The following is a 23,589-nucleotide window of genomic DNA, read 5'->3' as shown; positions in this document are numbered from 1 at the left end:
AGTTGCGGCACGCGGGCTCCAGGGCATGCGGACTTTAGTAGTTGTGGTGCGTGGGCTCAGTAGTTGTGGCTCACGGGCTCTAGAGCACAGGCTCAGTAGTTGTGGCACATGGGCTTAGCTGTTCCACAGCATGTGACATCTTCCTGGACCAGGGATTGAACCCATGTTCCTTGCATTGGCAGGAGGATTCTTAACCACTGTGCCACCAGGGAAGTCCCTTTTGCCCATTTTTTAATTGGTTGTTTTTTTGTTGTTGTTGTTAAGTTGTACGAGTTCTTTATGTATTCTGGATATTAATCCCTTATCAGATACATGATTTGCAAATATTTTCTCTCATTCCGTGAGTTGCCTTTTCAGTCTGTTGATAATGTCCACAAAAGTTTTTAATTTCGATGAAGTTCAATTTATCTTTTATTTTGATGAAGTCCAATTTAATTTATTTTTTCTTTTGTTGCCTGTGTTTTTGGTATCATCTCCAAGAAATTATTGCCAAATCCAAAGCCATGAAGCTTTTCCTCTGTTTTCTTCTAATATTTTTATAGTTTAGCTATTGCATTGGGTCTTTAATCAATTTTCAGCTAATTTTTATATATGGTATAAGGTAAGGGTCCAAATTCATTTTTTACATTTGGATATTCATTTTTTCCAGCATTTGTTTAAAAAGACTGTTCTTTCCCCATTGAGTGATCTTGGTACCCTTGTCAAAAATCATTTTATTATATATGTGAGTGTTGTTTTCCTAGGTTCTCTATTCTATTACATTTGTGTTTATATATATATCCATCTTTATGCCAGTACCACATTATTTTGATTACCATGGCTCTATAGTAAGTTTTGAAATCAGGAAATGTGAGATTTTCAACTTTGTTCTTTTTATTTTTAAGATTGGTTTGGCTCTTCAGGATCTCTTGTGATTCCATCTGAATTTTAGGATAAATTTCTCTATTTCTGCAAAAAAAATGTCATTGGGATTTTGATAGGAATTGCATTGATCTATAGTATCATTGGATAGTATCAATATCTTAGTAATATAAAATCTTCCAATCTGTGAACACAGAATGTCTTTCCATTTATTTGTGTATTTAATTTCTTTCAGCAGTGGTTTCTAGTTTTCAGTGTATTAGTTTTTCACCTCCTTGGTTAAGTTTATTCCAAAATATTTTATTCTTTTTGATGCTATTATAAATGGAAATTTTTTTTTTTTGCGGTACGCGCATCTCTCACTGTTGTGGCCTCTCCCGTTGCAGAGCACAGGCTACCGACGCGCAGGCTCAGCGGCATGTGGGATCTTCTCGGACCGGGCACGAACCTGTGTCCTCTGCATCGGGAGGCGGACTCTCAACCACTGCGCCACCAGGGAAGCCCAAATGGAATTTTTTAAATAAAGATTTCTACTTTTCATCTCTCAAATTTTCTTCAAATACTCTTACATTTCACTATCTTCTTTTTCATTTTATTCATTATAAGTTTAATGTACTAAGATTAAATTTTAAAAATTTAGTCAATTGCTTCCTATTTTCCTTTGAGAGTCTTGTTTGTTTGTTTGTTTTTTACTTCTGAGCTAGAAGGTTATCTTCATTTCAGTAGGTATTTGTTGAATACCTACTGTGTGTTGGGCACTAGGGGCACATTTATGAATATGAAAATCCTGAGGCCTACAAAGAACATTCAGATCCAAACATTTAATAAATATTTAGTTCAAATGTCTTCTAACTTCTGAATTATTTATTATATTTAAACTCTTAATTTGTTTGGAATTAATTTTGGTTAAAAATGCTACTCCAGTAAAGTTAATGAGGCAGTTCAAATTCACAGTAGAGCTGTTTTATTATTCGGTGTAAAACCTTCACTGTTGAAGGTAGTTATACAACTTAAATTCAGTAGAAATAGATCTTGAGAAAGCATGTTCACTTTTATAGTCATAGGAATAAATCAAATTACTCCTATATTTTGAAAAGTTTGACATTTCATTGCTATCTTACTATTTCCTGAAGATAGAGAACATGAGTTGTATTTTCATAATTTAAAACTTCAAAGGCAAACAAGATTTTATATATTCATTGTTTGCTATATAGTAATTGATATATTGACAATATCCTATGTACCAATTTTTAAGAAAGTAATAGAATGATTTTTCAAGATTTTGTGTAATAAAAAATTGAAGAAGGGGGCCTCCTGAAGGAAAATAAGGAAGACTTCAGAAATTTTATGGGAAGAAAGAAAGACATTTAGGATGAAATAAATACAAGGCAAACTATTTGTGCTCTGACCTTGGGGATAATGTTTAATAATAAGTGTGGAGAAACAGATGTGATAGCTTCAGTATTGTTGCCAACTGCGCTTCAACATTTTTCTTTTTAGAAATATTACTTATTTCATCCTCTGGAGCATGTTAAACACACACACCCACACACCCACACCCACACCCACACCCACACCCACACACACACACACACAAAGAGATAATTGAGTTCTGGAATTCATTAAGCTATGTCTATTTTTATTCCCCAATCTCCATCTAATCCGTCACAAAGGTATTTCAATCTTTTTCCCTAAAGTTTAAAAGGATATCACCTTCTGCTATCAGGATATTTTTTCTCCTAATGTGATATTTAGGATTGTAAATCTTGAAGGACCCCCAAGTATTACAGGAGGATTTTAAATGCCTCTTCCTAACCATTATATTATCTCTTTATGTGATTAAATCCACAGTCTTTTAGCTTCAGCCACAATCCAAATGGCATACTAGCAAAGGTTGTAAGAGTTAAAAAGAGGAGGAAATAGGACTTTCCTGGTGTTCTAGCAGCTAAGGCTCTATGCTCCCAATGCAGGGGGCCCAGGTTCAATCCCTGATCAGGGGACTAGATCTCACATGCCGCAACGGAAGATCCCTCATGCCACAACTAAGACACAGTGCAGCCAAATAAATAAATAAACATTAAAAAAAAAAAGAGGAAATAGAATCATGGAGGGGTCAAGAAGTCCAGGAATTCCACAGGGCCTTGTGCTTTTTCTTATATTGTAACAAAGATAAATAAAGGTAGATATGCAGACAGTACAAAAATCCTGAAATGGATTCCAATGCAATTGTTAAAAATAATCTAAATGCCAAATTAATGAGAGAATAAAATTGATGAAAAGATGTTCTTTCCTGAGACAGGCTTTAATCTATGATCAGCTCTGACTAGAATTCTTTTGGATCTGGAAAGGAGGCTATGCACCTTGAGGAGGAAAGGTAATTGGAAAGTAAACTAGGATATCAGGGGTGCTCTGGAAGTTTCCAATGTAATCTCTGGATAGGGTTGTGGATCAGTGACAGCCCAGACACTTAATTAAATGGCACAATATGTGTGAAAATGCTTTGTAAACAGTAATGAACTAGACTATTAAAAAACCAACCAGTACTGAAACTTGTAAAATTTGTCTTATGCACATATGCAAGTCACTACCAGAAATGATTCACTTATGCTGCTAATTATAAGAAACAGCATTGGAAAGGAGTCCAACTCATATCATTGTCTATGTCAGGGACTTTTTCCATTTTAAGTGAAATTAGATCCTGTTTTTGAGCCCAAAGCTAAGAATACACAATGCTACCTATTCTATGTTTGAAGAACCATCAGCTTTTGGAGTCTATCCCTTCCCCACTGGGCCCAGTGAGAGGTACCAGTTAAGAAAATCATCACTACCTGCACCACTCTCCCCTCCCTCACATAAGGGGAAGACAGAACAAGTGAAGGTTGCCTTTTGGGGGGAAGGCAGTGTTCTAAAGAGAGGTTATTCTCTCTCCTTACATTGTGAAAGAGGGTAGAGATTTTTCACCTTCTCTAAGACTGGGGAGGGAGTCACCAAAAGAATCACTAATAAAGTAGGGGTGCTTGAACCCTCTGAACCATTATCAGCTTCAATGAGTTGAGATTGGTGATAGCCTCTGGACTAAAAATTGCCAAACCATTGTCCTGGTGCTGCTAGGGAATAGAAAAAGAGACATGAGAGAGCAGGGAAAGCTGAGAGAGGGAGGTGTCAGAGTGGTGGGGCACTGTTTATTTCTACTGTTTGGAATGGTGAAAAGATTCCCAAGAGTCAAGTGGTACTGCATGGTATAGCATGGTCCTAGACAATGGCCCATTACCACATAGATGCACAAATGCATATGCAATGCATACCCATACCAGCCTTATATTACCCATTTCAAGCAGCCAAAGAGACTTCTGGGGTTTCTAAATCCCAATTCCAAATTCTGGGGAGAGAAAAGCCAATTGGCCTAGCTTAGTTTACTCCTGGGGGCTGGGGGCTGAAAAGGGAATATCACATGTGAGCAAACTCTTGGAGGAAGAGGCACAGACAAGCTAATTTAAAGCAGAGAAAGGGTGGAAAGGAAATGAGAGACATCATAGCACAGTTATCTACAACCTATATTTCGATAAAACCGAAATCATGAACATGACCTACTGTAAAAAGAAAACATGTTCCATTTCCTGCCCAAATCTTCCATTTTGAGTTAAAAATCTCAAGGAGAAAAAGAGAAAGTACTAACTTGGAATAACTGTAGCTTTAGTTAATCATTATGTAACTGACTTCCAGGCAAATGTTTCTTGGACCAGGAAGAAGGTTCACAGTCCACAAATAGTCATCACAGTCTGCAATGATAACAAACACCTATTGAGTGCTTGTAGAAGGACAGGTCTTGCTGTTGCAGTCTTGGTTCAGTTCAATTAAATTGAGTGCCTTCTGTGAGCAAATCATTGTGTGGAGTTCTGTGCTGGTGCTGGGACAACTGGGAATCCACGTTAAAAATCTTAAGTATACAACTTGAATTTTTACATATGTAAATACCCATGTAACCGCCACCCAGGTCAAGATATAGAAGATATAAAGATTCCAGGGCTTCCCTGGTGGCGCAGTGGTTAAGAATCCACCTGCCAATGCAGGGGACACGGGTTCGGGAAGATCCCACATGCCGCGGAGCTACTAAGCTGGTGCACCACAACTACTGAGCCCATGCACCTCAACTACTGAAGCCCGCGCACCGAGAGCCCGTGCCCCGCAACAAGAGAAGCCACCGCAATGAGAAGCTCACGCACCGCAACAAGAGTAGCCCCCGCTCTCTGCAATAAAGAAAGCCCGTGTGCAGCAACGAAGACCCAACGCAGCCAAAAGAAAAAAAAAAAAAGGTGCCCCTCTTGAAGGAAGTTTGATACATTAGAGGCTAAATTTTACAAAACTATTAAAGGAAATAATGATTATTTACACTGCAAAGAGTTTTTAATTTGTAAAATAATTTTCTGTATAAGTATTGTTATACATACGTGTCCCAAACTGGAAACTATCCACTTGTTCTTCAATAGATAAATGGATAAATAAACTGTAGTTCATCCACACAATGGAATACTACTCAACAATAAACAGGAATGGATTACTGATACATACAACAACATGGATGAATCTCAAATGCATTATGCTAAGTGAAAGAACCCAATATTAAAAGATTACATGCTGTATGTTTCCATTTTATATGACATTCTGAAAAAAGCTAAAATATAGGAACAGATATAATGCACACAGGTCAGTGGTAGGCAAGACTAGGTGTGGAAAATGATGTAAATACAAAGGGGCAGCGGGAGGGAATTCATTCAGGTGCTCAACTGTTTTCTAGACTGTCTGTGGTGGTAGATACAAGAACTTATGGGTGTATAAAATCTCCTAGAAATGTACCCACACACTCACACATACACACAATTTTGTATGTAAATTTTTTAATTCAAAAGAAAAAAAAAGAATTCTCTGCATAAAGAACTTCCTTGATGCTTAAAAATGTTACTTTGTTTATCCATATTTAGCTTACTGCAAGTTTTCATAAATAAGTCTGCTGTATGAAGTGAGGTTCACTAAAACTATACCAATTTTCACCAAGAAGTTTTTATAACTCTGTGCAAAAGATCAAGGATTTCTTTTTTTTTACAATCTTAGTGAGATAAAATTAACTTATAAGAAACTGCACATGTTTAAAGAGTACAATTTGATGAGAATTAACATATGTATACATCCATCAAACTATTGCCACAACCAAGGAAACTAATTTATGTAGAACACCCAAGTGTTGATTTTGTAATCCCTCCTTCCTCTTCATCCGAGTCTCTCCCCCCCAGGCAATCACTGATCTTAGTTTCTGTAACTACAGATTATTTTGCATTTTCTAGACTTTTATATATTATGAATGGATTCATACAATATGTACTCCTTTTTTGTTTTTTGTTTTTTGTTTTTTTTTTTGCGGTACGCGGGCCTCTCACCGTTGTGGCCTCTCCCGTCGCGGAGCACAGGCTCCAGACGCGCAGGCTCAGCGGCCATGGCTCACGGGCACAGCCGCTCCGCGGCATGTGGGATCTTCCCGGACCGGGGCACGAACCCGTGTTCCCCACATCGGCAGGCGAACTCTCAACCACTGCGCCACCAGGGAAGCCCTGCATTTGCTTTTTGAAAAATAATGATTCCTGGTACAATAATAGATAGCTTGTATTATTCTTAGGGACAAAAAAAAAGTGTAAGTATTTACAAATATAACTTTTAGTACTAGTTAACGCTTTCCCATGTTATTTAGTCCTATAGTTACCTTTATAAGCACACCAGTTTTTAAAGTGCAAAGATATTGATAGAGAACGTTTTACTGATATCCAATGATGATTTTATCTGAATTAGAGCATGGATTCTCCATCTAGCTTCAAAGTTTACATTTTTAAACACAATTTATATAATCTGGGACTTTGGCACAGTGGTTAAGAATCCATCTGCCAATGCAGGGGACACAGGTTCGAACCCTGGTCCGGGAAGATCCCACATGCCACGGACCAACTAAGCCCGTGCGCCACAACTACTGAGCCTGCCTTCTAGAGCCTGTGAGCCATAACTACTGAGCCTGCGAGCCGCAACTACTGAACCTTGCGCACCTAGAGCCGGTGCTCTGCAACAAGAGAACCCACTGCAATGAGAAGCCCGCACACCACAAGGAAGAGTAGCCCCCACTCGCTGCAAATAGAGAAAGTCCACGTGCAGCAACGAAGACCCAGTGCAGCAAAATAAATAAATTAATTAACTAAATTAAAAAATTTATATAACTGAACAGAAAACATTTGCAGCAGGTTTATACAGTGGTAACTTATTTAAGCGGAGCTATGATTCCCAGAAATTCCCTCCCCTACATACTCACAAGGTTAGCCTGGACAATAAAAGACGTTTTGTGCGAGATGTAAGAAGGCAGCAGTAAAACAGCAGCTATCTAAAAAGAAAACAAAAAAAAACAAAAAAAAAACAGCTTTTTTGAGACATAACTCGCATACCATACAACTCACCATTGTCGTCATCTTTTTACACTCAGAGGGTCAGTGCAGAGTATCAGGTACTGCTGTAGCTCACACAGGTTGTCACTGATTTTTTGACTCACTTTGGAGATGTGAGGCAGCAGCTGGGTCCACAGCAATCCATCTCCTGCTGGATCTCCTTTGTCAGTTTCTCCAACTCTACTCCTGGGTCAACTGTACATTTAGCTTCATAATGAAGGATACTAGCTTCTATTGCAGGTCATCTGAATCACTAAGGTTAGAGGCTTAGAGGTGGTAAGGGACCAAGGCAGGTTCCAGCTTGTCTTTGTTCTTCCCCACTTCATGTCCATCTTTCCTTCTTGACTTCCTGCCATGCTAGCATCAGGTCCAGCACCAGACCTAGAAGCAAAAGCCATACATAAACTATCTAACCAGTTTCCACAATTGTGTAAGGTCAAATCTCTATAAAAAATACTATATTATTCCCAGTGGTTTCTCTGATCAAATCCTATTAGAGCTTTACATACTCGCAATCTTTGAGAATCCTTCCTATCAATAAGAAATCCAAAGGTGTAATTAATGGAGTCGAGTGGTCTATGCAACCTCCACCCCTAATTTTAAAATGTTTGTCTATAGGGTATTTTATCCAGCCACTGATTTATGAGCTCTTTTTTCTTACAGTATTCAGCTCAAGATGATAATTTGGTATATCAGTTGAACACCAAGATTATATAAAATGGCTTGGGAGTAAAGAATAAACTTTTAGATCCATTGAATATATGTGCACAATGTACAATACTGGTTAGGCTTGCTAATCAACCACTTAGGGTGATAGAATTAATTTAAGGGATATGGCATGCTACTGTAAAAGGAATGAAAGTTAAAATATGGTTAAAATTTAGAATGTATGGGACTTCCCTGGTGGTCCAGTGGTTAAGACTCTGCACTCCCAATGCAGGGGGCACGGGTTCGATCCCTGGTTAGGGAACTAAGATCCCGCATGCCGTGCAGTGTGGCCAAAAAAAAGAAATGTAGAATGTATGATTTTTTAAATTTATGTGAAAGTATCACCTCTACCTGAATGTATAATTGGTGTAGTTATGTTTGAATGGAAATTTCTCCTCTATTAGGTAAAATTTAAAAAGAAATGATACATTCATCGACTTTTTGGCCAACACTAGTTGAAGATGCAAAATGGGAGCCTTTAGAGTAACCTACACCTGGCTTTGCCTGCTGCTGTTGTGGAATTGGGCCCCTCAATTCAACCAATTTTTCAAGGATATTAGGCAATTTGCCTGGTTCACAGATAGATGTTACAGAATTGAAGGTCATGGCTCAGTAAGGAAAGCTGTGGTTTGGTGTCCAGCAGATAGTAAAATTCTCATGAGGGAAAATAAGAACAACTTGGTCCGGGGAGCTAAATTATAGGATGTATTCCTGTCAGTGATAGAAGAATTAGATACAAGTAAATGTCCTACTTTTTGAGTGTGTACTGACTCTTGACCAATGGATATGCAATTTGGTCTGGCAAGTGGGCCATAGATAACTGGATGATAAAAGGGGTACTGCTCTTTGGAAATCTTTATGTAAATTCTAAGAGCAAACCAAAGTGGGACATGTGAATGCTCAGCACAGAAGCCTTATGCAAGGAATCAACAAGTTGATGACTTAGCTTGACCACTTGAAGTGGCAACCTGGGTCCATGAAATGAGTTGACATGGGGGAATTCAAACCATGCATCGATGGACCAAATGACAAATATACCAGTGCCCCTTACTGAAGCTTAAACCATTAATAATAATTATTCTGTTTGCTATCAGAAAAGCAGTGTTTGCAATTAGCCCTGGGAAGTATTCCCAAGGGAAAATGTCCAGTTCATAGCTGGCAAGTAGGTAATATTGACCCTTTATCTATTGCCCTAGGGGAACTTAGATGGGTATTGACAGAATCTGATTCATATTCTGGGTTTGGCTTTGCATACCCAGTGACTGAAGCCAATGTTTTCAATACTATCAAAAAGTTAGAATAGGGCTTCCCTGGTGGTCCAGTGGTTAAGACTCTGCACTTCTACTGCAGGTGGCATGGGTTCAACCTCTGGTCGGAGAAGTTCCACATGCCACGTGGTGCAGCCAAAAAAAAAAATGTTAGAACAAAAATATTGTACCAGTTTGGCCCTCCTAGTCACATTTCCTTGGATCAAGACACTCACTTCTCTGCCCACATGGTACTAAAATGGGCAAAGAAACATCACGTTCAATGGACTGGACTTATATTCTTTATCACCCTCAAAGTGGTAGATTAATAGACAATTGAACTAAACACAACTGCTTAAAAAGATGTAGGGGTGACGATGGATTGAAGGATTGGTCTACAAACCTATAGTTTGTAGTTTGCAACTTAACACGAAGTTGACAAACGTCATGTCTCCATTAGATAAATTGTTATGCTTTTACAGTGGAAGTAGGGAAAAGAGAATGAGGAATGATGCAGGAATTTAAATACAAGTCTTCCATAATTTTCTTGATTTCAATGCTGTCTTAGTCTGTTTGTGCTGCTATAACAAAGTGCCATAGACTGGATGCTTTATGAACAACAGTTCTGGAAGCTGGCAGTTGGAGATCACGGTGCTGGCATGGTCAGATTCTGGTGAGGACCCTCCTCCAGGCTGCAAGCTGCACCTGCTTATATCCTTACAAGGCAGAGAGCAGAGAGCAGCAAGCTCCCTCGTGACTCTTATAAGGACACTAATTCCATTCTTGAGAACTCTGCCCTCATAACCTCATTTAATCCTAATTACCTCCCCAAGACCTCACCTTCTAATACCATCACGTCGGGAGTAGGGGTTAACATATTAATTTGGGGGGGTTACACAAAATTCAGTCCATAACAAATGCCAAATTCGTAGTCTCTAGACTAGGTGTGTAATTAAGAGCTCCAGAGGCTGATAATGTAAAACAAGATACTGTTGCTATTAATTTGAACATAATGCAAGAATTCCAAAGAGATTGGTGGGATAGATTATCCCTTCCCCCACTTTGCCACATTGGGGGTAACTGTACCAATGTTTTGTTGCTGGTGGACAGGATAGCTCCCTTTTCTCTACTTACCCAATCTGACCCCCTACAATTAGGTATGGACTGAAAGGGAAATCCAGCCATGTCTCATCTTGCTACAAGTCAAATGGACTAGCCCAGTGGTTGAACCACAGGGATCCTTTCCTCCCTGAAAGGTTTGGATTTAAATTAATGATTAATGAAAGAGAGGTGAAATTATTGCTGAGAGGAAAGGAGCCAATAAATGTGTTTTACAAAAGGGAAAATCCAGCAATTCTGATGAGGCTTAAAACAAAAGAATAATATTCTGTCTTAGCTTGGACTTCAATGCCTGTTGGGGAGAAAGACCCTGAAAAAACCTTTTCCGTTTTGAAGAGCCAAGAAGTGAGCTGAATGAAAAACAAACATCCAGAAGTAGTCTACATTCTCAAAATGAATGAAAAAGGAGATCTCTAACTATGACTACATAGAAAAATACTAATGTGGCTATGTCTTTCGATTTTTGTTTCATAGGACATTATTCTTATGGAGAAGAATTAGCCTAAGGAAGATGTTAACTTAATTAATGGTAGATTGATCATGGTTCTTAATCATTCAGCAGATGTATTCCTTAAAGTTCAGATAGCTATAGATCAGGGAGGCAAAAGAATTATAAAATCATTATGAAAGTATGAGAAAAGTTATGCTGTTCTTATTGAATGGTTTAGTTTCTGTTTAAATCTGTACCAACCCCTCACTGATTATTGCAAATGTTTAGAATCTGTGTGTGCATTCTGATTGTAAGGCAAGTTAATTTCTATCAAACTAAGGATAATTGTTTTGTCGTAGAAAGGTCTTGACCACAGATTAGGGTGGTGACCCTTACTGTGACGGGTAAACCTTACTGTGAACCTTACTTCCAACAGGTCAGGAATCAGCCTGAACTGTTTTGCTAAAGTTCCTGCATGGCACTGACCCTGGTCAAGGCATGAAACATATTCATTAACAGTGTTGTTTTGTAACCATGGGTCAGAGGAGTTTCGGGGTAGTTGCAGTTTGTACCACTTTGTCAACATTGATTATTAATATCAGTGAGATCAGTGTTTCACACCTGGTTTCAGCTCTGCTGTTGAGACTGGTTATTTGGCAGGAATTTGTCTATGTGACCAGAAAATACAAAAAACTCCACCTAAGACTCCATTTGGGGCTTTCTGCTTTCAAGGTATTCTGTGTTCACATCAGTGGTTCCCAACCACCACTGCATCTGACATCAACTCTTACAGAAGGTGAACAAGGCAGCAAGACCTGGCCTCTCTGGACCCCTTACAGTGAGTCAGCATTTGCAGGGATGCAATCCTTACTTTAATGTCATTGATATATTCTTTTCCTGTAATAAACTGTAAATTTATATTTTTATCTTTTAAAAAATATTTATTTATTTATTTGGGTGTGCTGGGTCTTCATTGCGGCATGCAGGATCTTTGTTGTGGTATGTGGATCTAGTTCCCTGACCAGGGATCAAACCTGGGCTCCCTGCATTGGGAGCACGGAATCTTAACCACTGGACTGACCAGGGAAGCCCTTAAACTGTAAATTTACAAGCATTGTCATTTTGAGTCCTTTGAATCTTCTTTAGCAATAAAACTCTATTTAACTACTACTGTTAGGGCACGTATAGATATTACACATTAAATAAAGTATTCTAAGACAATAAGCCCATACAGGTTAGGTTATTATCAGGGGCTCTGTTTAAAAGATAAGCAAGGATGACAAAAGGATATAATATTACCTAATTAGGAGAAAAAATAATAGGCAGAATATTTCGACTCTAGACCCGCCACTACTTAAGAGGAGAGTCAACACTGGCTGCTCCAATTCCAGTCAGAACCATCTTCAACACATAGAAGTTTATTTGAAATTAAAATACTTGGCTAAACTTTCAACTGCTATGATATCACAGTGTGGTTGGCCAAGAGTATGGTCAGATTCCAACAAATGATTTTATGATATTTAAAACATATAATCCTACAGTCTCCCCTAACTCCGAGCTAAGGACACCATGGTTTATGTCTAAAATGAGACTCTGATTGGAATTCCCTGGCGGTCCATTGGTTAGGACTGTGCTTTCACTGCTGTGGGCCGGGGTTCAATCCCTGGTCAGGGAACTAAGATCCCACAAGCTGCATGGTGTGGCCAAAAATAAATAAATAAATACACGAATTAATTAATTAAATTAAATGAGACTCCAGGGAAGTTTAAGGAGAGGTATTCATGAATAAGTTGGTATGTCTGATGAAATACTTTGTAGCATCCAACATGAATTGAAATGGGAAGAAGTTGGAAACAGATACCTCCCACAGAACTCTCAGTTCTTGAATGTAAGTTATCTAGGGCTAGGGCAAAAGTTTTGAGACAGCATAAGATCAGTTAGATCCAAATGACAAGAATGAAAAAGAGATTATATTGGCAATAGTTTGAAAGTACAGTATAAGAACAAAGAAGTCTTACTCTAAAACTATAAAAACCCAGGGATTTGTATTTGAACCAGAAACAAAATCTAGGATGCAGTTTTCTGAGCAGATGATCTATATGGGCGGAGGCCTGCTTTCTCTACTGGAAGACTGACCTGACTTACAAACATAATTTGGGTCCAGATATCATTTTCAACAATTAAATCATAGATACTGAGTAATATAAGGCCAAAGACAAGACACTGTCGTTACTTAATGACTGAATAAACATGACACAGAAACAGAACACAGAGTCCTTGGCTTTGATAAATAGTTCTCCACCCAAATACTGGAAATCACATAAGCAGCAACTGCCATTAAATTATGGATGACTATGTCCACGAATTACTTGCAAATGGAGTAGATAGATCATCAGGGACAGTCTAAAATAAAACCTAACAGTCACTAGCCAGCAATAGCTGAACATTTTTGATGTCCGGCTTTCACGCTGTGTGTAATTCTCACAATAATGCAATAGATAACATTATTACCTTTTTACAGATGAGGAAACTGAGAAATTTAAAACTGGAATTTAAAACTTCCACTCCAACTTTCTGACTTCAGAGCCAGAGCTTTTAATCTCTGTTCTCTAAAACTCTTGTCTCTACATTGTTTCAGGCCATTGTTTCATGACCTGTGCTGAGTGGCTAGGGGCAACAATGGAGAAAGAATTTCTGAAAATAAAGCAGCTTACTAGACTTTAGTTACCCAAAAGTGATTACTTCAAATGCAGAATTCAGCATAAAGAATTTATTCTACCTCTTTTTTTATATAAGTTGTGCATAATTTATAGGTCACAGCACCAATTAAATTTCCACTTTTATAAAATAGTTTCTTCATCATTATCATCATCATCCAGTGTTAATTGTAAACTGTGCATGGCATAGACGCTAGAATCTTAAAGAATCAATCAGTCAATAAATCAAAAGTTTCATTAATTCCCAGTGTGATTCCTGATGCTTCCTAGTGTGCTGGGGATTTTATCAGGTGCCCATTCCCTTCAATGAAGCAAAACAATCCCTGCCTACACAAATTTTGAGAAGGTATTGCATGATAAAATTAGATAATGCAAAATAAAAGTTTTTAAAACAGAGGCTGAACTGTCTGATAAAGAGGTGCTTCTTTGCCCTTATCTTACTTATATGCAAAATGTACACATTTAAACTCATATTCTGAGAGGAGAAAAGCAACAGAAGAACCACTAAATTCACATTACATAAGGTGGACTTTTTTCCAAATGCAAACTTTTACATTTTAAAAAATTTTGTCATATTTTTAGTAAATGTTTTAAACAATGTTTCTGAAGACAGCAGTATACTCAGGAGATGCTTCCTAGTGGTTTTACTAGCACAAAAATAACTTTTAGTTTCAAAAACAATTTTTTAAATATGACACCAATGTTTGAGTTTAATTAAATCCAGAGTTCTTCAAATGTTCTTGCTTTTGGTTACACTTTTCCCTATACATAAAATGTGCTTTCTTAGCCAAATTTTCCATCATAAAAAAAAAATCAATCAACAGATAATTACTGAGCATTTGCCATATATATGAGACTTTGAAAGACATTGTGAGAGAGGAAAGGAAATAAATGACATGGCATATTTGCTTATGAAGAACTACTGAGTTGGAGAGGTAAGAAAAAACAAATGAAAAATAAACTCTTTTGCCTCTCTCATGGCTACAGAGAAGCTGTTACTACCCTGGTTCCACAAATACCTGCCTCTCTGGCCACGCCTCACTTTTTTTGCTGGCTGCCCTCACTAAGCATTGACCCTTTAATGTAACTGCTCCTCAACGTTCTCTTGTTCTTCTTACCATACAATGTCACCCTACATGATCTCAAATTCTGCCAAGTCTTCAAATTAACATCAGTGCAAATGATTCCCAAATCTGCAACTCTTTGTGCTCTGGAATCACATTTCCAATTGCCTACTGGACTCATTCCAGTGGACTTTATCTCCTCTATATCCATTACACCCTAGTTCCAGAGGCAGGTTTCATTGGTCTAAGAATGATTCTATGGTCTAAGAATCCTATCCAACCACCTTGCCAGTAATTGGTTTACATGAGCACAAAGAATTCTTCTGGCCTCAGGGACTGAATAATGCTGGACATGAGATTCAATCTTGGCTTTGACAAATGAGGAAAGACCAATTCAGGGGGAGAGATGGCCCTTTTTTCTCCAGTATAGTCATGTGCAGGTGTGAGGCCAGAATAGTTGCAGTTTTCTTAAAAACCAGCCTAAGGAAGAAGCTGACATAGGGAAGAGAGCAGAGCCAAGAGAATCACTGGGAAATGGAACTGGAGACACTTTAGGTTGCCCCTAAAGCCAATCCCACCTCTGGATTTCCAATTTGTGAGCCGAATACTGTCTTTATCATTTCAGCCATTTTGAATAGGGGTTTTTGTTGTTTGTGGCCCAAAATGTGTTAATTGATGTATTCATGTAAATAGGCTCCTTACTGTAAATAGGCTTACTTACACAAAATTTCAAGATATCTAGTAGTGAGTTCATCAAAGCTTCTCCCAAACCTGATCCTCATTCTGTATTTCCAATGTTAGTTAATGGACTTAATATGGTCCTAATCACCTAAGCCAGAAATCCAAGTCATTTTGGATGCCTCCCTCTTTCGCAATCACATTGTTCTGTTGTTTCTGCCTCCACAATATATCTCACCTTGGTTCCTCCTTTCCTCCCCAATTCCCATTCCCCACTTCCATCACCTCTCATCTACAACACTGTAAAACCTCGTAACTGGAATCTCTCTAATCTTTCCTCTTCCTTAGATTCATTCAGCATGTTTCTGCCAGTAATCTTCCAAACCATAGATAGATTCATGTCACAATCTTGTAGAAACTCCAATGGATTTCCATTACCTATAAAAGCATTTCCTAAAATGTGTTCCATAGAGTAACAGCCCCAGGAAATTATTATTTTCAAAAAAGATGTTATGATCAAATAAATTTATGAATTTCATCTGCGGTAGCCAAATTCCAGGCTAGTCCCCAATGATCCTTGTCTCTTGGTATTTACTCCCTTCTGTAATGCTTTCCCACAATGCATCAGGGTTGGTCTATGTGACCATGGCAGAAGTGATGGTATGGCACTTCAAGGTTAGGTCGTAAAGGCTCACTTCTGTGTTGGTCTTTCTTGGATCACTCATATCATGAGAAGAGGTCCACTTGGCAAAGATTTGAGGTCTCTAGTCAACAGCCACAGTCCACCTGCTGGGCTTATATCCTATCTCTACTGGAGTGCTTAAAAAGGATATGGTAGAAGAGCCCATTCCTTCTCACTACCCTGTCCCTTCAGCCTCCACATATAAATACAACAGACTCTGCTGGAATAGGAATTAATTATTTATATAGAAAATCATACTATAGAAGAGGCAAGAGTTAACATATCAACTAACTTCAACTTTCCCTTGCATTCCAAAAGGGAAAGCACCCAAAGATTTCATTAGGAGGGAGTCCTCTTTGGGCTCTCCCCTCCATTCCTAACAGGAAATTCCAGGCTCTGCCCCTTCCCCTACCCCAAGTACCCCCTCTTTAAGATACTCAGTCCTACAAACCCCACCCTATTCCTGGGGGGGAAAAACCTGCTCTTGTTCCTTCCATAGGAAGAGATTCATCCCCTGGACCCTTCTCCCTTAATCTTCCCTAGTCTAGCCCTATGGTCTCAAAGAGGGACTACAAGAGCAGAAGAAAGGCAGCACAAATCACTATAAGAAGACTGACTATATTGCACATCAATACTAATTTTCTCTTGCTAGACAAGAACTTTCTGAACTTCAACTAGGTGAGCATTAACACTGCCAGTCCCTTGGTCATATATGAGGTGAGAATATCTCCCAAGGACTTGCATTAATGATTTTTCTTGAAGGCATCAAAGTCTAAATTCATACTGAAGAAAGAATGTGTCCTCTGTCATCAAGACCCCCAGTTGAGTTAATAACTTCCCAATTTTTTTTCCTACTCCTCCAAGGAACTTGAGGGCACCACAAATTTACTTACTGGCTATTAAAGTCTCCTCTCTCCCTCTAACTCAGAGATTGGCACTAGTCTCAATTATGTTCTTTGGATTCAGACACTCTTCCTGATAAGAGGTGAGAAAGAGATTGTTAATTAATACTTTCCAACATAAGAGCATGGTTCAATGAAAGCAAGGACAAAAGAGATCGGAGGAAAACAAAACAAAACAAAACAGTTGATAACCTGAATGCCTAACTCCAGGAGAATGTTTTCATGTTCATTCATTCAACTACCATTTATTGAGTGCCTGATATATACTAGGCTTTGTGAGTACAAAAACAAGTTGAGGTGTATAAGATGCAAGACATGATTCTCTGAGAGCTCATAGCTTAACAGAGTATTTATTGCTGAGAAATTGTTTGGCCAGGGGTTTTAACCTCCAATCTAAATGTGTTAAATGAGGCACTTCGATTTCCTTGTTCTCAAAGCACAGTTAGTAAAATTTCCTGAGTCTCAATCAAACATGATTGCCTTGGCCCTTAAATGTACAATATTTGATTTGACAAATGTGACTTTCAGTTCCTGTTTACTTTTCTAAGTTGATTTCAAAGATAGATTAGTAGAAGCCAACCTCAAGATCACTCTTTAAAACTAGGTCAGATCCTCAGCAGCCAGGCAGCTCTGTGCTGCCTCCTCCTGGATTCCTTTAATTGTCAAGAATTAAAAGGTGGGGATTTCCCTGGTGGTCCAGTGGGTAAGACTGCAATCCCAATGCAGGGAGCCGGGGTGGGGAACTAGATCTCGCATGCATGCTGCAACAAAGAAGTCTGCATGCCACAACTAAGGATCCCGCATGCCACACGAAGACCTAGTGCAGCCAAAATAAATAAATAAATATTTTTAAAAAAACATTTAAAAGGTGAAGAAGGCATCCTTTCAGAGGAAGAGAGAAAAATAAAACCACCACCACCAACAACAACAAATGAACCTCAAGCTATTGTGAAACCTTAAGTCCCAAAAGTTAAATTTTTAAAAAAGCCTCTAACCAAATAGTCCAGGACTGTTTAGTTCTCCATTATTCACAATCCCCTCAATTTTTTTTGTAAGTCTGAACCAATTGTTCAGACACAATTTTTTAGGGAGGGATAAGTAGGACATTTGTCTACTTTCCTTCCTACGAGCCAGTACTATCAAAACAGCACTCGCATTTCCACGGTTAATTCCAAACCCCTCAGTCACTCTTGTCTTCATTATAGATTCTGATGCATTCCCAGTATCCTCCCTGCAAGGTGCAGTTAAGAGAAACAGGATGGGTGAGAAGATTGGAAAGGGAAGACAGCACAGACCTAGAGAGCCACTGATTAATTATAAATTAGGGTTTTTAAATATAACATGACAAAGAGTTATGACATGGAAAACGGTTCCCATATTATATTGTATAAAGAAACTTGTTTTGGGCTCCCCTGGTGGCGCAGTGGTTGAGAGTCCGCCTGCTGATGCAGCGGACACGGGTTCATGCCCCGGCCCAGGAAGATCCCACATGCCGCGGAGCGGCTGGGCCCGTGAGCCATGGCCGCTGAGCCTGCGCGTCTGGAGCCTGTGCTCTGCAACGGGAGAGGCCACAACAGTGAGAGGCCCGCGTACCGCAAAAAAAAAAAGAAACTTGCTTTGACCTCATTTTCTTCTCATTACCTGTCTTCCCCTTTATCGTCTTTTGCAGCTTTTTTGTTTCTGTCTTCTTTTTATTGGATTTACGTTTTTTCTTTGTGTCCTTTATATCACTAGTTCTCCTTTTCCCTTTTCTGTACACTGCTTAGTACATTGTAGAAATGTATATTTTAAAGTTTCTCACACTGCACTTTTTGTTCTTGAAAAGGAAATAGACAAGAGAAGGAGTTTAGTACACAAGAAATTTGTGGTAGAACATTTTCTGCCTCAGTAGAGAAATAGTGCCTTCTAGTGTTTGCAATGTTTTGTGTTTGCACCATTTCAACACATCTGAAAAGTAAAAGTATTAACTTATAATACTTTATAATGTTTTTACTTTTTATAATTTTCCTACCATATTTAAAAATATATAGATGGCATTATTATCCCTATTTTAGCGATTTAAAAGCCAGAATCATAAAACATTGATTTAATGTTGAATTGATGATAGCACTTACACCAAACGTATGAAAGGATTAGAAAAACGTATTCTATTTAATGGATTCCCTATCCAGCTGCCACCAGTCACCAACCAGTGAAGAGACAGATCCATGATATTGCCAAGTCCACTAAAAAGAATGCCGTAGATAGAGCATTGCAAAAGCTGGTTGCTTGAGGCCACCACGAATAGGAAAGTTTAAAAAAGAGTTGCTCAAACTTTCTATCCCTCAAGGTAACCCTCTTAGGAATGAGTTGATTGACATGTATTCTTTGGTTCTGCTGCTCCTAAGTCACCTCTACTTCTCCTGGAACTAGCCATGTTCTTCTGGAGAAGAGCAGTGCTCTCAGAGAGGCGGATATATTCTTAAGAGGTTTATCAGATGTGAGACGTTAACTGTTGCTCAGTATTTCCCAATTTCTTGTGGATTTGCATAAGCATTCCTTGAAATGGATACTTACTTGTTGACTGTTATGAAAACATGAGGAATAGGTATGTGCACGTGTATACCTCTGGTATGATATTAGTGCTCTGCTGAGAAACAGAACCGTTAGGATGTATGTGTGTGTATAATTATTTATAATTATAAAGAGACTTATTACAAGGCATTGGCTCATGTAATCATGGGAGCTGACAAGTCCCAAGATCCGCAGGGTGGGTGAGTAGTTAAACTGGAAGTCCAGGAGAGCTGGTGTACTTCCAGTCCACGTTCAAAGGTCTGAGAACCAGGAGAGTCAATGTCTCAGTTCCATTCCAAAGGCTGGAAGACTAGAGACCCAGGAAGAGTTGATGTTTCAGTTTGAGTCTGTAGGCAGGAAAAATTCTCACTTACTTGAGGGAAGGTCACTCTTTTTGCCCTATTCAGGCCTTCAACTGATTAAATAAGGCCCACTCTCTAAATTAGGCGGAAATTTGCTTTATTTAGTCTACTGATTCGCATGTTAATCTCATCCAGAAACACCCTCACATACGCAGCTAGAATAATGTTTGACCTAATATATGGGCACCCCGTGGCCCAGTCAAATAGATACATAAAATTAACCATCATAGGTATTAACAATATATATAAATTAAAATATGGGGACTTCCCTGGTGGTCCAGTGGATGGGAGTCCACGGTCCCAATGAGGGGAGCCCGGGCTCGATCCCTGGTGGGGGAACTGGATCCCACATGCATGCCGCAACTAGGAGTTCACATGCCGCAACTAAGAAGCCCGCATGCTGCAGCTGAGGGATCCCACACATTGCAACGAAGATCCTGCATGCTCCAATGAAGACCCAGAGCAGCCTAAATAAATATTTTAAAAATAAGAATAATTTAAAAAAATTTTTTAATACGTTTAATTCTTTGTCCTGCATACTCTTTAAAATGTTTCCAGCACCACTGTTTTATAACAAGGGTATCATTTCAATATTTGAGTCTTACAAATTTCTTTATTCAAAGCAGTATACTGTACAATCTCTACGAGTTATCGATGGTGACCTTGCTTTGCAAATAACCAGAAGGAATTTGAAGATAAAATTTATTGAACACCAACTGTCTATTTGGGATTAGCTATGTACTTATACATTTAATTCTCACAACAATCAATTGCAATAGGTAAGATTACTATCATTTTGAAAATGAAGAGACTGAGACTCTGAGAAGTTAAATAACCTGACCCAAAATTTGCACAATTAGGGAGTGGTGGAGCCAGAATATGACTCTAGAAGCCCATGCTCTTTCTACTCCAACTTGTTATAATTAATAAGCTATGTGACCGGAGGCAAACTTTTCCAGGCCTCAGTTTTCTCATTTGCAAAATGAGTATGAATTAGATAATTTCTTAGGTCTCAATTGCTAGGCAGAGATTTCAAATTGTCTACCCAATATCAATTAACCTATTCTTTCTTACCAATAGAATGGGGATAAACTCATTTGGCATTCGTACTTCCTTTTGCTTTTCACCTTTACCCTTATTCGTATCTAGAATGTGTGCATGATGTTAGAGAGAAGCATTATGTCCCAATTCCTTGGTGCAGTGTTTGTTTTCTACTGTTCTCCTAGTTAATGACCTTTTCAACTCAATCCCAGAATGCAATGTTGACCTTCAAAATAGAGTGTGTCCACCCCAGGGTAGAAGCAAGACAATTATAAGTGTAAAAAAGAAATATACATATATTTAAAGCTGTAGGTTTTTCCTGAATACAGGGAATACTTTTTCATTGAAGTAAATTGAAAAAAACTGAAAAGTAAAAAAATAAGAAGCTTGTTATTCCATAACTAAGAGAAAGAGAAAATCATTTTTGAAATGTTGCTGTATTTGACTTCCCCTTCTGGTCATAGTGAAGAATATCACATAGTGCAGTGAAGATCCCGAGTGCTGCAACTAAGACCAGGTGCAGCCAAATAAATAAAATATTTTTTAAAAAGTTAACATACATAAAGCACTTAGAATAGTTATTTTTACACAGTAAGCACTATAAATGTGCTACCATTATTTTTTTTAATTAATTAATTAATTTTATTTTTGGCCTTGCCACACAGCTTGCGGGATCTTAGTTCCCCAACCAGAGATGGAGCCCAGGCCTTTGGCAGTGAGAGCTTGGAGTCCTGACCACTGGACTGCCAGGGAATTCCCTATGCTAGCATCATTAAGCAACATCTACAAGCACATTGTTAGTCAAGCATCTTTAGGCCACACCACTAAAAACTACATTGGCCATTGCCATTTCTTTGGTTCTACTACTTAACTTCAGGCAAGTTTCTTAAACCACTCTGAATTTCAGTTTCTATAAAAGTAAGGATTAAAGAAGATAGCATACTTGAAATAGATTAGTGTGGAACCTGACGCATAGTAGACATTCAACAAAGCTTAGTTCCTGTTGCCTCTCCCTTTTTCCCTAAATTATCACTCCAGGCTGACTTTCCCATCTACATCAGCTAACCAGTTTCAAACCTTACTTCCCTCAGAACCAAATTCTCTTTGTGTGGACATCAGTGTTCCTGAAGTCCAGCTTCTCTGTTATTCTCATGATTTCATGAACCATTCTTCACATTCGGAGAGCCTATATACTTCCATTTTACCTAAAATAATTTTAGTTGGGTTTATATCACTTATAACCACTAATATATCCCTCATATCTAAAGTGGCAGTTAATCTCCTAAGGTAAATTAGTTTAAATTACTTAAACTACTTGAATTAAATAATTGAAATTGAACTTCATGGCCAGAGTTCTTTCAGAAATAATTTAGTCCAGGGGGTTTCCCTGGTGGCACAGTGGTTAAGAATCCACCTGCCAATGCAGGGGACATGGGTTCAAGCCCTGGTACGGGAAGATCCCACATGCTACAGAGCAACTAAGCCCATGCGCCACAACTACTGAGCCTGCGCTCTAGAGCCTGTGAGCCACGACTACGGAGCCTGTGTGCCACAACCACTGAAGCCCGCATGCCTAGAGCCCGTGCTCTGCAACAAGAGAAGCCACCACAATAAGAAGCCCGTGTGCAGCAACGAAGACCCAACACAGCCATAAATAAATAAATAGATGTAAAAAACAATAACAAATAATTTAGTCTAAACTTTCCTCCCTACTTCTCTTGAATTTCAAGATTAAGGAGCTCCCAGAAAGGTTCACCAACTTGCCAAAGTCACACAGGTAATGATTGCTCGGAGCCAAGACTAGAAGCTGGGATCTTGAGGCTATGACACCACTACTCTATGCTACAGGAAGTGGGAATGTAACTCAAAATCAGACACCTCTCTTTGCATTCTATTTGTAGGGCTGTAGTTGCTGTTTAACTTTCATGCAATACTGAATGCTCATTTTGATCTTGTAGTCAAGAAGACTTTCCTGGGGTTTTTTTTGTTTTTTTTTTTCACTTGATATACAAGTAAATCCAAGCCTCACCATTCTGTTTTTAAGCAGCAGGGTTTTTTTTTAAACACACAACTCAGTTTTACATTAACCCGTATTAAATTACCTTTTGGATCAGCCTTTTTAGATCTTCTGGATTCTTCATTCCGTCATTTAGCTTATCACCTATTAAACACCCCCCATTTTGTTATCTGTAAACTTGATAATGAGCTTCCAGTATGCTCATTCATATTAAGTGATTCATGAAGATGATTAACAGGATGGGGCTATGGAGGGCTTTGACAAACTGCTGGACACTTCTATTTCACCCTTGTAGAAATCATTTGAACTTCCAACAAACTGTGCTATCATCCAGCCCTCCTTACTTGTGAAGATTTGTCAAATGCCTCAAAAAACAAGGTTCACACCATTTTCTTGATCTACCACAGTAGTGAGAGTAGTGATGAAAAATAATAGTGATGAATACTTACTGAGTGACCAGTCTAAGCCTTTTTCATATATTATTTTAAATATAGTCCTCTCAAAAACTCTGTGAAGTAGGCATTATTATTTTAATTTTTGCTATGGTAGAATAATTCAGGCTCCCTAGGGCATACATGGATGTAGTTTGGTTTTGGTTAACCACATATTTTTCTAAGTATTGTTCTTTTACTGACTGGTGGGAAAGCAGATGTATAAGTGGAGAAGCTGTGGAGTATCTTTGTTGTTGTTGTTCTTTTGAGGGAGTTAGAAGTGAAGGAGATGATGTAGATT

Source organism: Aethalodelphis obliquidens, unplaced genomic scaffold (genome assembly GCF_003676395.1).
Source record: "Aethalodelphis obliquidens isolate GAN/ISIS:26980383/991018 unplaced genomic scaffold, ASM367639v1 scaffold6, whole genome shotgun sequence".
Lineage (NCBI taxonomy): Eukaryota > Metazoa > Chordata > Mammalia > Artiodactyla > Delphinidae > Aethalodelphis > Aethalodelphis obliquidens.
Note: the sequence above shows the minus strand (reverse complement) of the source record.